A 13,814-nucleotide genomic window follows, 5' to 3' on the forward strand; every position below is an offset into this window, starting at 1 on the left:
GGTTGCCCCATCTATTTTTTTTTGCTACTGCACCACCTTCTTTTCTGGGAGTCAGCAATGATGTTTCTCTCCTTCCCCTAGCTTCTCTTGCAAAAGTGATTATTGCCTATGAGAAAATGCGGTTTTGGGGATCACTGTTCTTCCTAGGCAGGGCCAAAATCCTGAGGAAGAACCCTGTGATAATCCCTAAGGAAGACTGTGTAGACCACAGGACTCCCAGAGGAAGGCCAAGTGGTAGCCCCCCTTAATCTGTGGGGATCACAGGACCTCCTAGGGGTCAGACCCTAAGGAGGACCCAAGGGATGGCCCCTTAAAACGGCGGTAAAATCACAAGGCTCCCGAGACAGGGCCAAAAGTCCCAAGTGATGTCCCCTTAAGAAGGCTGTGCAGACCACAGGGTTCCCCATGGAAATCCCAAGTGGTAGCCTCTTAACACTGCAGTGGGGAATCACAGGACTCCCCAAGGCAGGAACAGGAAATAAGCCCCAGACGAGCTTCCACTGCTCATTGCTTTGCTTTCCTTTCCTTAACCTTAGGAAAATCCATGTGATTTGCCTATTCTCACCCAAAAAACTCAGGACCAGAGCAAGCAGAAGAAGGCATTTATTATGCTCCTTGAGAGAACAGGTGTAGTGCTCATGGAACACCCACTGATACAGTTGCAGGAGCAGGAGTAACCATTCCCTCCACTCCTGCTAGAGTTATGGTTAGTTTACAATCTTTATTTTTTACATAGTTTTCCTAGGTTATACAGTAGAATAATAAGGATATAGAAGCAAAAGTGAAGTTAATTAGATTTTCCTTGTCTTAGTTTAGGATTAAACTACATTCTTTTACTTCGCCTACTTTCCCTCTTTAACATATGCAAATTATGCAAATCAGTAGGCCTGGATTCTTGACCAAGACCATACCCTAGATAAGCTTGAACTGGTTCCACCAGGTTTGGCCTCTCTAATTCCCCTGACTGCCTTCTCAAAAAGCATGCGCATGTGTACAAGCCTCTGATCTCTCACCTGACCAACCTTGAGGCCTGGTTTCTGCTAAAGCTGGGGTGGGTGGGGGAGGGGTGGGGAAGTACACCTTTAGTTCTGTGGAAACAAAACTCCTTCTCCCATTTCTTACATTGCCCATTTGTATCCACCACCTGTTTCCCTGAGAAATTTAGGTCACCTGCAGATCAAATCTAGTCAATAAGCATTTATGCTAAGTTCTAGGATCACAAATAAAGGCCACAATAGAGTCTATGCCCTCAAGGCATTTCCATTCTAAGGAAGTAGACAACATGTAATCAGGGAAGTACTTACACAGCCTATGGATTTGAGAGAGAAAGATGCTAGAAACTGAGTAGATTGGGAAAAGCCTCCTAAAGTGGGTGGGATCTAAGATGACTTTTGAAGGAAATGGATGAAGCCAAGAGGTAGAAGTGAGAAGGTGGCACATTCCTAATGCTGCTGGCCTTGTGGCCTGTAGTTCTATACCTTGAAACCATATTGCACAACTGAAAGAATATTGGCATTGAAAAATGGACTTTTATGATAGTGAGCAGAATGGAATTGTTGAAAACACTATCCAGTTTCCCAGGTGAGATCCAGCTGGTTTTCCTCTTGCTTCAGTCTGTGGTAAGCTTGTTGTTCACATGCAGTTCTCACCCAAGGTAAAGCTATTGATGGACTAATTAAATTGGCCATTTCCCAAGTGCATACCATAATCTGGGCAACAGTCTTCTTCCTTCTTCATCCTTCTCTAGTATGGATGGTTAGAGCTATTCGTGGATATCATTGAGATGGAGCTGTAGTGTTCTGGGCTTAATGCAGTTAGCACAATTTATTTATAAACAAGTGTACCTGAAGAATCTCCATTATTGGAAATGCTGCCGTGGATAAAGGTCAAAGTTTGGACTCAACGGACAACAGTTCAAATCCTGACTCTGTCATTTACCTGTGTGATTTTGTGAAGGTCATTTCCTCTCTCTAGCCATTAGATTCCTTACTAGAAAAATGATGGGTTGGACTAGATACATCGAAGGAGGTCCCTTTACACTTGAAACCCATGCTCCTCTTATTACTCTTCTATTTGTATTTTGCACAAAACATCCTCGATGACACTATTGTAAACATTTGGTGATCACATGCCTTCTTTTTTTATGCCTCATTTGATGCCGATGCTCAATGAATTCTCAGTGCAATAAAGTTATCACTGTGCTCACATCTGTTGTGGAATCTTGTATAACCTTAACATGTGTATGGCAGATACAAGTTTGAGGAAATGCATTTAAACTGTATTTTGATCTATAGAGTAAAAAGACTTTTTTTTTTTGCAATCAACAAATGGACTCGGAATATCCTATAGTCTCTCTCAAACTTAGTGAATTGCATAATTGTGAGGGTGTGGTCAGTTAGGTAGAGTTTTATAGATGGAGCTCTCCCTTTTTCCTTCTCATGTTTTCATCAAAGACATCACTGGTGAATGGACAGGTGAGTCTCCTGAAGATTAGAAGGAAGTGTGATATATAGTGATATATAGTGCAAAGAGTGCTGGACTGGAAGTCATGAGAAACCTAGGGCTTAATCCTCCGACAGCTGGGTGATCATGGGAATGTTTTTTAACATTTTGAGCCTTAATTTCCTCATTTGTCCAGTGGGGATAATAATATTTATTAGTACTTATCTTCCAGGATTGCTGTGGGGGCCAAATAAGATACTATATGAAAGTAGTATTTAAAGGTTAGAGCTTAACAAACACATCTATGCCATGGTGATGATGATGAAAGGCAGCATAGTCTTTAGTGAGTTGTTACTAATTGAAGAGAGGAAGACAAGAGTTCAAGCCCCACCTCTGTCTATTGTCTATACATTCCTGAGTAAGTCATCAAACCCCCAAGCACTGTGGGCAACTCTATAAGGATATATTTATAAATTTCAAAGAAGGTGGCAATCTTCACTTCTAGAGGAAGTTACTCACCTGGAGCTCCCTACGTTGATGAAATCAAAAATATGGTTGAAAGAAAAAGGTGGGGAAAGACATGTTGAAGGAATATACATTGGTAGTAGTTGCTAATGTCTTATAATTACCTTTAAAAATACCATTATCTTTTCCATATTTTAAGAATCCTTCTCCTTTTGAGATATCTAGACAATTACCCCATGAGAAACTTTAAAATGATGTTGCCTCCTATATAGATTTATTCTCAGTAAAACTAATAAGGTTTATCTATCTTCCCTGATTTCCTTCTTTTCTGAAAAACCACTGCTGTTTCCTGATGAAGTATATAAGTCCAAACGTGGAGATAATATCATTTTTGTTGATGAGAGTATATTGTGATTGGAATGCTCAAAGATCTATTCTCATTCACAGGTATTTGTGGTCCTTCCAGTTTGATCTACAAATGTTCTTGGTTTGAACTGGCTTATCTAGGTTCTCTGAAATTTAATTTTTCATGGCATTTACTTTCACTGTTTTGTGAGGGAATATTTTTCATAACCTTTCATTCTCCTCCTTGATATTGTTTTCAAAATAAACATGTTTTAAATCCATAATGTACTTTGGTGCCGCATCTCTCTTCTTTATGAGATCATATTTGGTGGGTGGGTGAGATTTAGAGGTCTTTTGGTTTCTTTATTTTGGAAAATGGTTTGCATTTTTAAAGTACTCTAAGAAATGATGATAAAACCAATGTCTTTAATTTTATTTTTTCCCATTTTTTAGCATCAGTACTCATTTACAAAGGTCATGTTGGACCTGTGCTAATTGCATGCATCATCTTCTCGTATCTATACTTCCAATTTAATAGTGATTTTAACCTTTGCTGTAAGAGTTTATGATCTGATCTCCCACACAAAATTGATTCTGAATTGGTTTGTATATTAGTTATCCAGTTATTTCCTATTTGTTTTGCTCTAGCCACTTTCAACTTTTATTGGTGTTGTTTGTTAGTATCTTCCAATCTCTCATTGAAGGTATTCATGGTATGCTAATGAGTCTTCTTGAGTAGCCTATATTTATTTAGCCTTTTTAAAAAATTCTCTTATCCCAACCCATGTTTTACAATACAGTTTTTTCCATGCCAAACACTTTAAAGGAGCCATCACATATTAAATATACGTTGAGATGTTTTGAAGGAAAGAGATTAGAAGGAAAAGAAGGCTCAGTGTTGACTGCTATTTTCTTCTCTTAATACATTCTCTTGGCAATTGTATTTGTTCTCATGGGTTCATTTGTCATCTTTATTTATATGACACCCAGATCTATATATCCAAATACAATTGCTTCCGATCTCTGGTTGTACATATAAAATTTCTTGCTGGACAGCTTTGCCTAATTTTCCCCTTATAAACTTTACCTAAAAATGTGCATAGTGGAACATATTGTCTTTTCCCCTTCATTTTTATGGCCTCCAAACTCCATTATTTCTTTCAAGGGCACCACCATGTTCCTAGGCACATGTGTTCATAATTTTGGATTAAGCCTGACTCCTTTCTACCTTATTCCTGCCCCTTCTTCCATAGCTATTATATGATTTTTCTACCTACTTCTAGTCTGTCTCTTCTCCAATCTATCCTCCAAACAGCTGCCAAAATAAAATTACAAAAGTCTGGCCACATCTTTCCCAAGCTACAAAACCTTCATCAATTCATTTTTTTTTGCCTCCAAGAAAAAGTAGGAATTTCCTAGCCTAGCATTGAGCACTTTCCATGATCTAGCTCATATAATACTTGCCAGCTTTAGTCCATATTTCTCCTCTATTCTAAGTTGTAGCCATGATTACTTATGAAGAGGTCAGGGAATCATATGTTGTAGTCAAGGAACCATGTTTTTAGGGGTGCTCTAGATTCTAAAATATCAATACACTGGGTCCTGCTTGAATGAATTTGACTCAAGCCTTCTCATAGCCAAAGAAAGACAAAGTTTATTACAGATTCACCATATTGGGTTGTCTTAACAAATCTCACCATTTGTGATGCTCATTTTCACAAGTAGTCCAGATTCCATCTCAAGTAGATGGAATCTGAGCATCTTCATGGAGGCAAGATGAAACTTATATACACAAAGATTGTGGTAGGGATCTAGGGTGGTCCTGGGGTGATGGGAGGAGGGGTTTAGGGAGGGTCTTGAGGAGGAGCTTGATGGGACTGTGGTGAAGTCTGACTGCAGGAACCAAGAGAATGGGATTAATGGTGGAAGGTGGGAAGTAGCTGAAGGCCACCTGGAAATAAGAGACAATGTAGGGCTAGGCTAGTTAAGGATAACAGATTTAGGCCTAGACACTTTGATAGGATCAAGGGTGGAAACTAGCCAGACAATGGAAGGCTAGGCCAGGTTAAGAGTAACCTAACCTAGAGATTTGGGCCTAGCCATAATGAAAGGCTTATGGCCTCAGGCAAACGCCTCATCTAGTGGGAAGACTCAAGAGGAATTCAAGGGGACTCCCACAATCTGAACCCCATCACTACCAGTGCATGGGAAAGGAGAAAGGAAGACTTGAGTGTAAATCTTGCCTCAAATACCAGCTGTGTAACCTGGGCAAGTAGTTCATTTTCTCTCAGCCTCAGTTTCCTTATCTGTGGAAGAAGGAGAATAATAGCACCTATCTCTCAGAATCATTTTGAAGATAAAGTGAGTTAATAAAAGTCAAGTTCTTTGTCAAATTTAGAGCAGTATGTCATGATAATCTCCACTACTCAAAATCTTTATATTCCTTTAGAACACAGCTCCAATATCACAGTGAAATTTTCCCTGATACCCTAACACTTGCCTATTTTCTCCCTCCTCAGATTACCTGGAACTCTAGAATAGTGGGTACCTTTACTAACAAAGATAGCTTTATTTATGTATAACAAGCCATAAATGACCCTAATGGTTAAAAAGGGATCTTAACTTGAGAAGTAGCATCTAACCAAGTCAGAGAACCTTAAACTAACAAGGGACAAAGAGCTCTCCCTAAGTGTGCATTCACAATACTCGTTTCTCATTCCCCATCAAGAGCATATCTATGGTCACAATGTCACACATAGCCACACAATGAATAATATTTCAATGACCTAAAATTTGCTTGTGGTTCTGAAATTAACCTAGCAATCGATTATCAAAAAATCCCATGTTCCCCTCCAAAATAGTCTAGAAAAAATTATTACTTTGATGTAAAAGTTAAAATAAAAAGACCTTTATTATGTTTTGTTTGTAGGATTTTTTTTCTTCCTAGTATACTTAGAAAGAGTCAGTGAATTTAATGAACTATTTTATTTTAGTAAACGTACATACAGCTTCTTACTATTTTTTTTGAAGTGTGAAATAATATGCATTGCTGCCAAAGAAACCACACATCCGTGTTGAATTTCCCACTCAAAATGTTGATGGTTATGAACAAGTTAGTGGTGAGAGGTTATTGTTAACATAACAGAAAAGTGGTTTTAATGTAAGTTGGACCAAGAAATACTTTTAAAATACAGGCACACTCAATGAAGTGTGGGCAGTGGAGTGAAAAGAGCCCTGGTCTTATATAATCTGGAGAGAGCAGAGTTTTAATGCTATCCCCAAGACTCAATTGCTATGTGACTATGGGTGTCTATTAACATCTCTTAGTCACATTTTCCTCATGTGTAATCTGGGATACCTATATCCCATGGATAAATGTGAGGATTAAGTAGATAATATATACAAAATTGTCTGTAAACCTTAAAATATTGGCTATTACGTACAAGGGCAGCTGGGTGGTGCCGTGGATAGAGTGCTGGGCCTGGAGTCAGGAAGGCCTGAGTTCAAATACAGCCTCAGATACTTATTATCTGTGTCATGCTGGGCAAGTCACTTAACACTGTTTACCTAAGCTTATCTGTAAAATTAACTGGAGAAGAAAATGGCAAACCAGTCCAGTATCTTTACCAAGAAAACCCCAAATGGGATCATGAACAGTTGGATATGACCAGACAACAAAAATTATGTGCAAAAGCCTGATTATTAATTTGGTTTTTATTTCTAGACTTTTGGTCTTCTCATAATCTTCCCTACAGGGAAAGAGAAAAGGTTACACATAAGAGAGTTAGAAATTGTTGCTATCCCTACTCCTTCATATTCTCAATTTCTTCAGAAGTAAAATAAGAAGGTTGGATCAGCTGGCCTCTGAAGACCCTTCCAGCTTTAAATCTAAGATAGGAAATATCAATTTCTCTAGCTATTTCAGAAATCCTTATTGAATCCAAGTTATCTTGTAATGCTGATGGCACTGGAAAGTAGTCTTGATAACTGGGGCAGAAAGAATTTAACTCTGCTTAAAAAATCATAGATGTATTTTAATTTTAGGTATACTGATGGAATAAGTTGTTAGTAAGAAAAGAGATCACTTAAAATAAGCATTATTTTCAAAACATATTGACCAAGAAAACTCCTCTGGACTTAAAATATATTAATGGAATCCACAAATGCTAGTCTAGAAGTTCTGGGGATATAGAATACTCCTGGTAGTAAAAGAAAGATCGGAGGTAATTTGGGAACAAAATAGAGGAACATAAGTCTATTTTTATACCAAAACAAATGAACAAACCTGTTATATATAATAGCTATTCTTGACTTCTTTCCCATTTTCTATATTTCATATATCGGAGGGTGAAAATATGGTTAGAGTGATTGTTCCCCCCATCGAATCCCAATTCTCATTGCAAACAATATTAGAGTCCTACCTTCCTTCCTTCCTTCCTTCCTTCCTTCCTTCCTTCCTTCCTTCCTTCCTTCCCTCCTTCCTTCCTTCCTTCCTTCCTTCCTTCCTTCCTTCCTTCCTTCCTTCCTTCCTTCCTTCCTTCCTTCCTTCCCTCCTTCCTTCCCTCCTTTCCATCTTCTTTCACCAAACTTTAAACCTAGTTCAGTCTGAAGCTCATAGATTGGACCACAATAGGTCCCTGCTCAAACTCCACTTAATGGCTATATTTTAGGCCCTTCTGGCTCAGTCAATGTCCATCATAACTGTTTCTCTTTGGAACAGCAACCCTGAGGGTCTTCCCCTCCCAGCTTGATTTTTTTTTCTAATTAAAGGGGCCATCCCATGACTCACTTCTTAAAGAAGCCTGTTCACTGAATGGGCTCACTGTAAGTGAATATGTGAAAAGACCTTAGCCTAAAAGGTCCAGGGTCTCCCATTGCATCCTGGGTCATCTCCAGTCATCCTGATGAATATCTAGTCACTGGATCCAGATGACTCTGGAGGAGAAAGTGAGGCTGGTGAGCTTGCACAGCCCTCTTTCACTCAAATCAAATTCAACTGCTGGTCATGTCATCATTTCCCTGATGCCATGGTCCTCTTTGAAAACGGAGGACAAACAAAACCACAACAGCAATACTTGGTGATCACACTAGATCCTATGGGTTTAATTATTATTTCTATGCTGATAATTTTCAGATCTTCCTTTCCAGCCCTAACCTCTCTGCATACCTCCAGTCTCCAATCTTAGATTGCTTTCTAGATATCTCAACCTAGATGTCCAGTAGAGACTTGATACTCAACAGGTCCAAAACCAAAACCATTATCTTTCTCCTCAAACCCTTCTTCATTACAAACTTCCTTGTTGAAGGCAAAACCATCCTCCCAGGCCCCCAAACTCTGCACCTTGGGTGTCATCCTCAACTTTTCACTGTCAACTGTCATGGGACATAAAATATATTTATAGAATCTGCAAATGCTAGTCTAGAAGTTCTGGGGGTATGGAATACTTCTGGTAGTAAAAGGAAGATTGGGGGTGATTTGGGAACAAAATAGATGATGTGTATGCTAATGTGATCACCAAGTACATAGTATAAAGGGAATAGGGAAGAGGACCCAGGACAGAATCCAGGTGTGAGCTAACCCCCTACATTCACTGTCTCTCGTACCCAAACCCCCATATTCAATGTGTTGTCAAGGCCTGTCAACTTCATCTTTGCAACATTTCTCAAATGTGCCCCCCACTTTGACAATGCTTCCATTCTAGTGCAGTACCTCATCACCCCATACCTGGACTGCTGGTCTGCCTGCCAAATGGCTCTCCTCACTTTCATCCATTTTCCATTCAGCTGCCAAAGAAACTTTCCTAAAGTGTTTTTCTGACTCCGTCAGCCCCATTCTCAATAAACTGCATTGGCTCCCTATTACCTCCACCATCAAATACAAAATCCTCTGTTTGGTATTTGAACCTCTTTATGATCTAGCCTCTCATGGCACTACACACACACACACACACACACACACACACACACCCCTTTCTCTCCTTCTTAGACCTTATTTTCTATTTCTAATTCAGAGACATTGGCCTCCTGGCTATTCTGTGAATGAGACACTCCATCTATTCACTCAAAGCAATTTCTCTGGCAGTGCCCAATGCCTTAGAATGCTCTCTCTTTACCTCTCCACCATCTAGCTTCTCTGGTTTCCTTCAAGTCCCAACTGAAATCCCATTTTTTACAGAAAACCTTTCCAAACCCTTCTTAATTCTAGTGTCTTCCCTCCATTCATTATTTTCTGTTTGCATGTACACTGCTTATTTATACATATTTGCTTGCTCGTCTCACCCATTAGATTTTGAGCTCCTTGGGGCAAGACTGTCTTTTGTCTGTTTTTGTATGTCCAGTGCTTAGTGCACATAGATTAATTAAGCTAAATAGCATACCTGACATGCTTAGTAAATGCCTGTTTATTGCCTCATTGACTGAGTGGTGAGAGAGAATGAGGAGTTGAGGATGAAACCTAGGTTGTCATCATCAGTAACGGGGACAGTGGTGGTGCCTTCTACAATAAGAGAGAGCTTAGGAAGAGGGAAGCATTTAAGAACAGAAGGAATTCACTTTTAAACATGTTGAGTTTAGATCTACTTAATTATAAATTATTTGTAATGATGGATTAGGTATTTGATTTAGCAGCAAAATGTTACCTTTCATTTTAAGAAATAGGGTACGGAGTGCTTTTACAATTGGAATAAGAGTGTGGGACTGGAAGGTGTGACTTTTCTTCAATTTCCTGATAATTTAGTATAAAATAAGAGGATTGACCAAATGATGTTTTTAGATCTCTTCCAGCCATTAGAGCCCATGTTTCTATGATTTTGTTCCTTGGAGTTATCACTCAATCATTCACTCGACATTCTTTATTCTTCTGCTAAGTGTATTTCATTGTGTTAAGCACCAGATACAAAGAATCAAAAATTAAGTTATGCCTGTCCTCAAGGAGTTTATTGATAGGGGAAACCATGAGCACAATTAAGTAAATAGGAAATTATAGATATAGACATATCTCTCTCTCTATATATATATATGTATATATTCATACACATACATATATATGGATTTAAGTGTATAGATATCTATATGCACATACATTTTGTATACATACATATATATTTTACATATTTATATATACTTATGTACATATACACATTTAAACATGCATACATACATGGATACACCACATTTATGTGTGTGTATGTAAATGCAAATGAATTTGGGGTGAGATGGAGGGCGGAAGAAATTGAGGACTGAGGGGGATTGGGATAGGAGTAGTGCAGAGGTGGTATTTGAACTCTTAAATTTAAGAGATCTTGGGATTCAACAAAACAGATGTGAGGAGGAAGCACCTTCTACACATGGGGCAAAGGGATGGAAGTGGGAGAGAGAACAGTAAGTACAATAAGTAGGCAGGTTTGGCTGAAACATGGTATGTGAGAGGAAGTAGTGGTGTATCTGGGATGATAGACTGGAGCCAGATTGTGAGGGGTTTAAAATGTTAAATAAAAATGTCTATATTTTATTGCAGAGGCAATACGGAGCCAGTGAAGCTTCTTCAGAAGTTGAGTAACCTAGTTAAGCCAGTGTTTTAGAAATATCAAGTCCGCAGCTGTGTGGAGAATTGATTAGAGAGGGTAGCTACTTGGAGCAAAGAGACCACCTTGGATGTTCTTTGAATATTACAAGGGGAACAGAGTATTCAGGATGTGGAGAAATCCACTTAACCTCCCCAAGACTCATTTTCTGTCTATAAAATTAGTAATCTTGAATAAATTATATCTAATCTCTCTTCCAATTCTATATCCTTTGATCTCATGACTTTTTAAAATTTTATCTCATCCAGGTGCCATTGAGAATTCATAAGTTTTAAAAAGTTGAAAAATGAATTCTTTACTTAAACATGATCTTTAATCAACAGAATTACATTATGGTAGCTGAGATGTTTGATGAGAAAAAATGACAGAATAAATATGCATTCTTTAATGGAAATTTTACACTGATTGGCTCCATAACTCTGCTTCACAGTCCATTTGATACCTGAGTCAAGTAAAAATTTATGTAAAGACTTATTATGTGACCAGGTGGGGAATACTAAGGAATATGCCTTACAGTCCCTTTCTCAGGGAGCTTATACAGGTGCCCAGGACATATGCATAAAACAATTTAATCCTTCCTAATCATATAGGGTTCAATCATTATTGAAGGGTAGAGAGTGCTGGGCCTGGAGTTAGGAAGACCTGAGTTCAAATCTAGCCTCAGACACTTATTAGCTGTGTGACCCTGTGCAAGTCACTTAAGCCTATTTGCCTCAATTTCCTCATCTATAAAATGAGCTGGAGAAGTAAATGGCAAATCACTCCAGTACTTTTGTCAGAGAAAGAGCAAATAGGGTCATGAAGAGTAGGACAGGACTGAAATGACTTAACCACAACCACAATAATTATTGATAAGTCTTGGCATAGCCTTTGTGCGTTTGAAATTCCAGGAATGTGATTATGTAGGAGATAGATTATGATTTTAGCTTTGGGCTTAGCTTTTGTCCTGTCTTTGAGATTCCTTTATTTAGCAGATGTAGTTTACATGAGATCCCCAAAGATATATTAAAGGATCTGAATCTCTATAGCAGAGGTCATCCCCAAATTGAGAGTATGTTATCTCTAATCTGAAATTAAATGTAGAGCTGCATAGACTTTCTATCCCTAAACTAGAATGGCATCTTTAATGGAAAGATAGGCCTTAGTAAACATAGCTTTCAAAAAGTGGAATTAAGCCTGAGTGTACAAGGTATCTGGGAATGATTGCTTTGCTCTATTTTTCAAAGAGCTTGGTGCCTAAGATGAAGAATCACCTGGTGAGGAATACCCATCTTTTCCAAATCTCTGAGAAATTTGCATATTACTTTTCTTCTTGGGGAGAAGAGTTGAGATAAATTTATTTATACAAGAAAGTGTTTATTTTCTTTAGCCAAATAATTTTAAGGGCTCTCACATTTCTAAAATAACTATAGTAGGAAGAAAATTTATTGGCATCTTCCTATAAGGAAGTTCTCAACTAAGGACTCCAGCTGGAGCCAAGCCTCATGCCAAGTAGAGCTACACTTGGCAGTGAATGTCAAAGTGATGCCAAAGCAACCTGGGGAAAGCACCAGGGAGAGCAATGGGCAGAAAATATGCACCTGGTAGAAATTATGTGAAACTAAGTGCTTTAGGGGTAGCCCTAGTGGGAATACTGTGATGTACACCAGTGTGATGGAACTGCCCTGTGACATTCAAGATATAAACTGTCCATGCCCTATGAGCCCTGGACACCTTCATCCTGTGGTATGACATGTCCCTCCATGCCTCCGCTCCTACCTCGTATGTTCCCTCTGTGTCTCCCTCACACGTTTACCTTGCTTGTGTATCAGTCCTTGCATATTCTCTGCATGTGCCTACTCTTCTCCATAATGTCATGTGCATTGGTGGGAGAGTGGCTCTGGTTTGTGATGCGGACTTTGCTAATGCCACTCCAGCATCCACTCTGGGTTGCTTTCCTGATTAATATCCTTAGGTTCCCTTCCATCTACCCTTAGAGGGTATCTGGTGGTCCTAGAGGTCCTGCAGGTTTTATATCCTAAAACAATAGCTTGTGAGCCACCACCATCCAATTTATCTTTACTAGCCAGAATGAGCAATTAACTCTAATCAAAGATATTTATTTTACAGCATAGGAAGAACTATAGATTAAAAAATTCAATTCAATAAAGCTAGGGCATTCTCTCCTAAAAGAGATACTATTCATGGGAAAAAAGGGGGCACACAATGAGTCCATAGAGGGAAAACACATGGCAAACACAACTCAAACATCTGTTACTGCTAGATCTTGATGTTTGCTGTTGTGTCCTCTCACTGTGGTTCCTGAATATAGCATCTCTGCTGGGAAGCTTGCTCATCTGGGCTCCCCAAGTCTGTTCCTCCCCAGAATGTTCCTCTAGATGACCGCGGCTAGTTCTTCCTTGATTCCATAGTAAGTTTTCCTCTTTGTTGCCAGATACTTCCTATCTTGAGTTTCTTGACCTGACTTGACTCTCAGGTTGCCTGTGTCTCCCTGAAGAATGTATATGTGCTCTCTACTGCAGGCATTGTCTCCTCTTGAGCCAGAAGCTCTGATGCCATGGCAAAGAAAATGAAAAAGAGGGGTCTCATAAAAAGAGAATGGCAGAAATGCAAGACAGAATTCAAGAATGATGGGTCTAATATGAAAAAAAATCAAAACGCATCTAAATTTTTGGATGGAGATCTCAAAAATCAAAGCAACTAATCTCAATGGTAGATCTTGGAGAGAAAAAAATAAGGAATTATTGACATCCCAGGCACCAAGGTGAAAGAAGAATCTGAAAAGTATATTGTAAGCAAATTGTCCAGAAGTATTAAAGTATGGTGAACATAGAAGGCTCTCAATAAATGTCATTGAATCACATAAAAACATAAAGATTGATAGAATCCATAGGAAGATATTAGAAATGAACAGTGGCTAAAGCTCCAGCCCTGGAGTCAGGAGAACTGGAATTCAAATCTAACCTCAGATACTTACTA

The 13,814-nt window shown here is 38.8% G+C and overlaps 1 pseudogene; it reads right to left on the minus strand.

Annotated features, from left to right (window-relative positions):
* LOC118847086 overlaps positions 1-9,085 on the minus strand; it is a 40,508-nt pseudogene extending 31,423 nt beyond the window's left edge.
* Positions 9,086-13,814: the final 4,729 nt, after the last annotated feature.

This window comes from Trichosurus vulpecula, chromosome 4 (genome assembly GCF_011100635.1).
Source record: "Trichosurus vulpecula isolate mTriVul1 chromosome 4, mTriVul1.pri, whole genome shotgun sequence".
In the NCBI taxonomy this organism is placed as follows: domain Eukaryota; kingdom Metazoa; phylum Chordata; class Mammalia; order Diprotodontia; family Phalangeridae; genus Trichosurus; species Trichosurus vulpecula.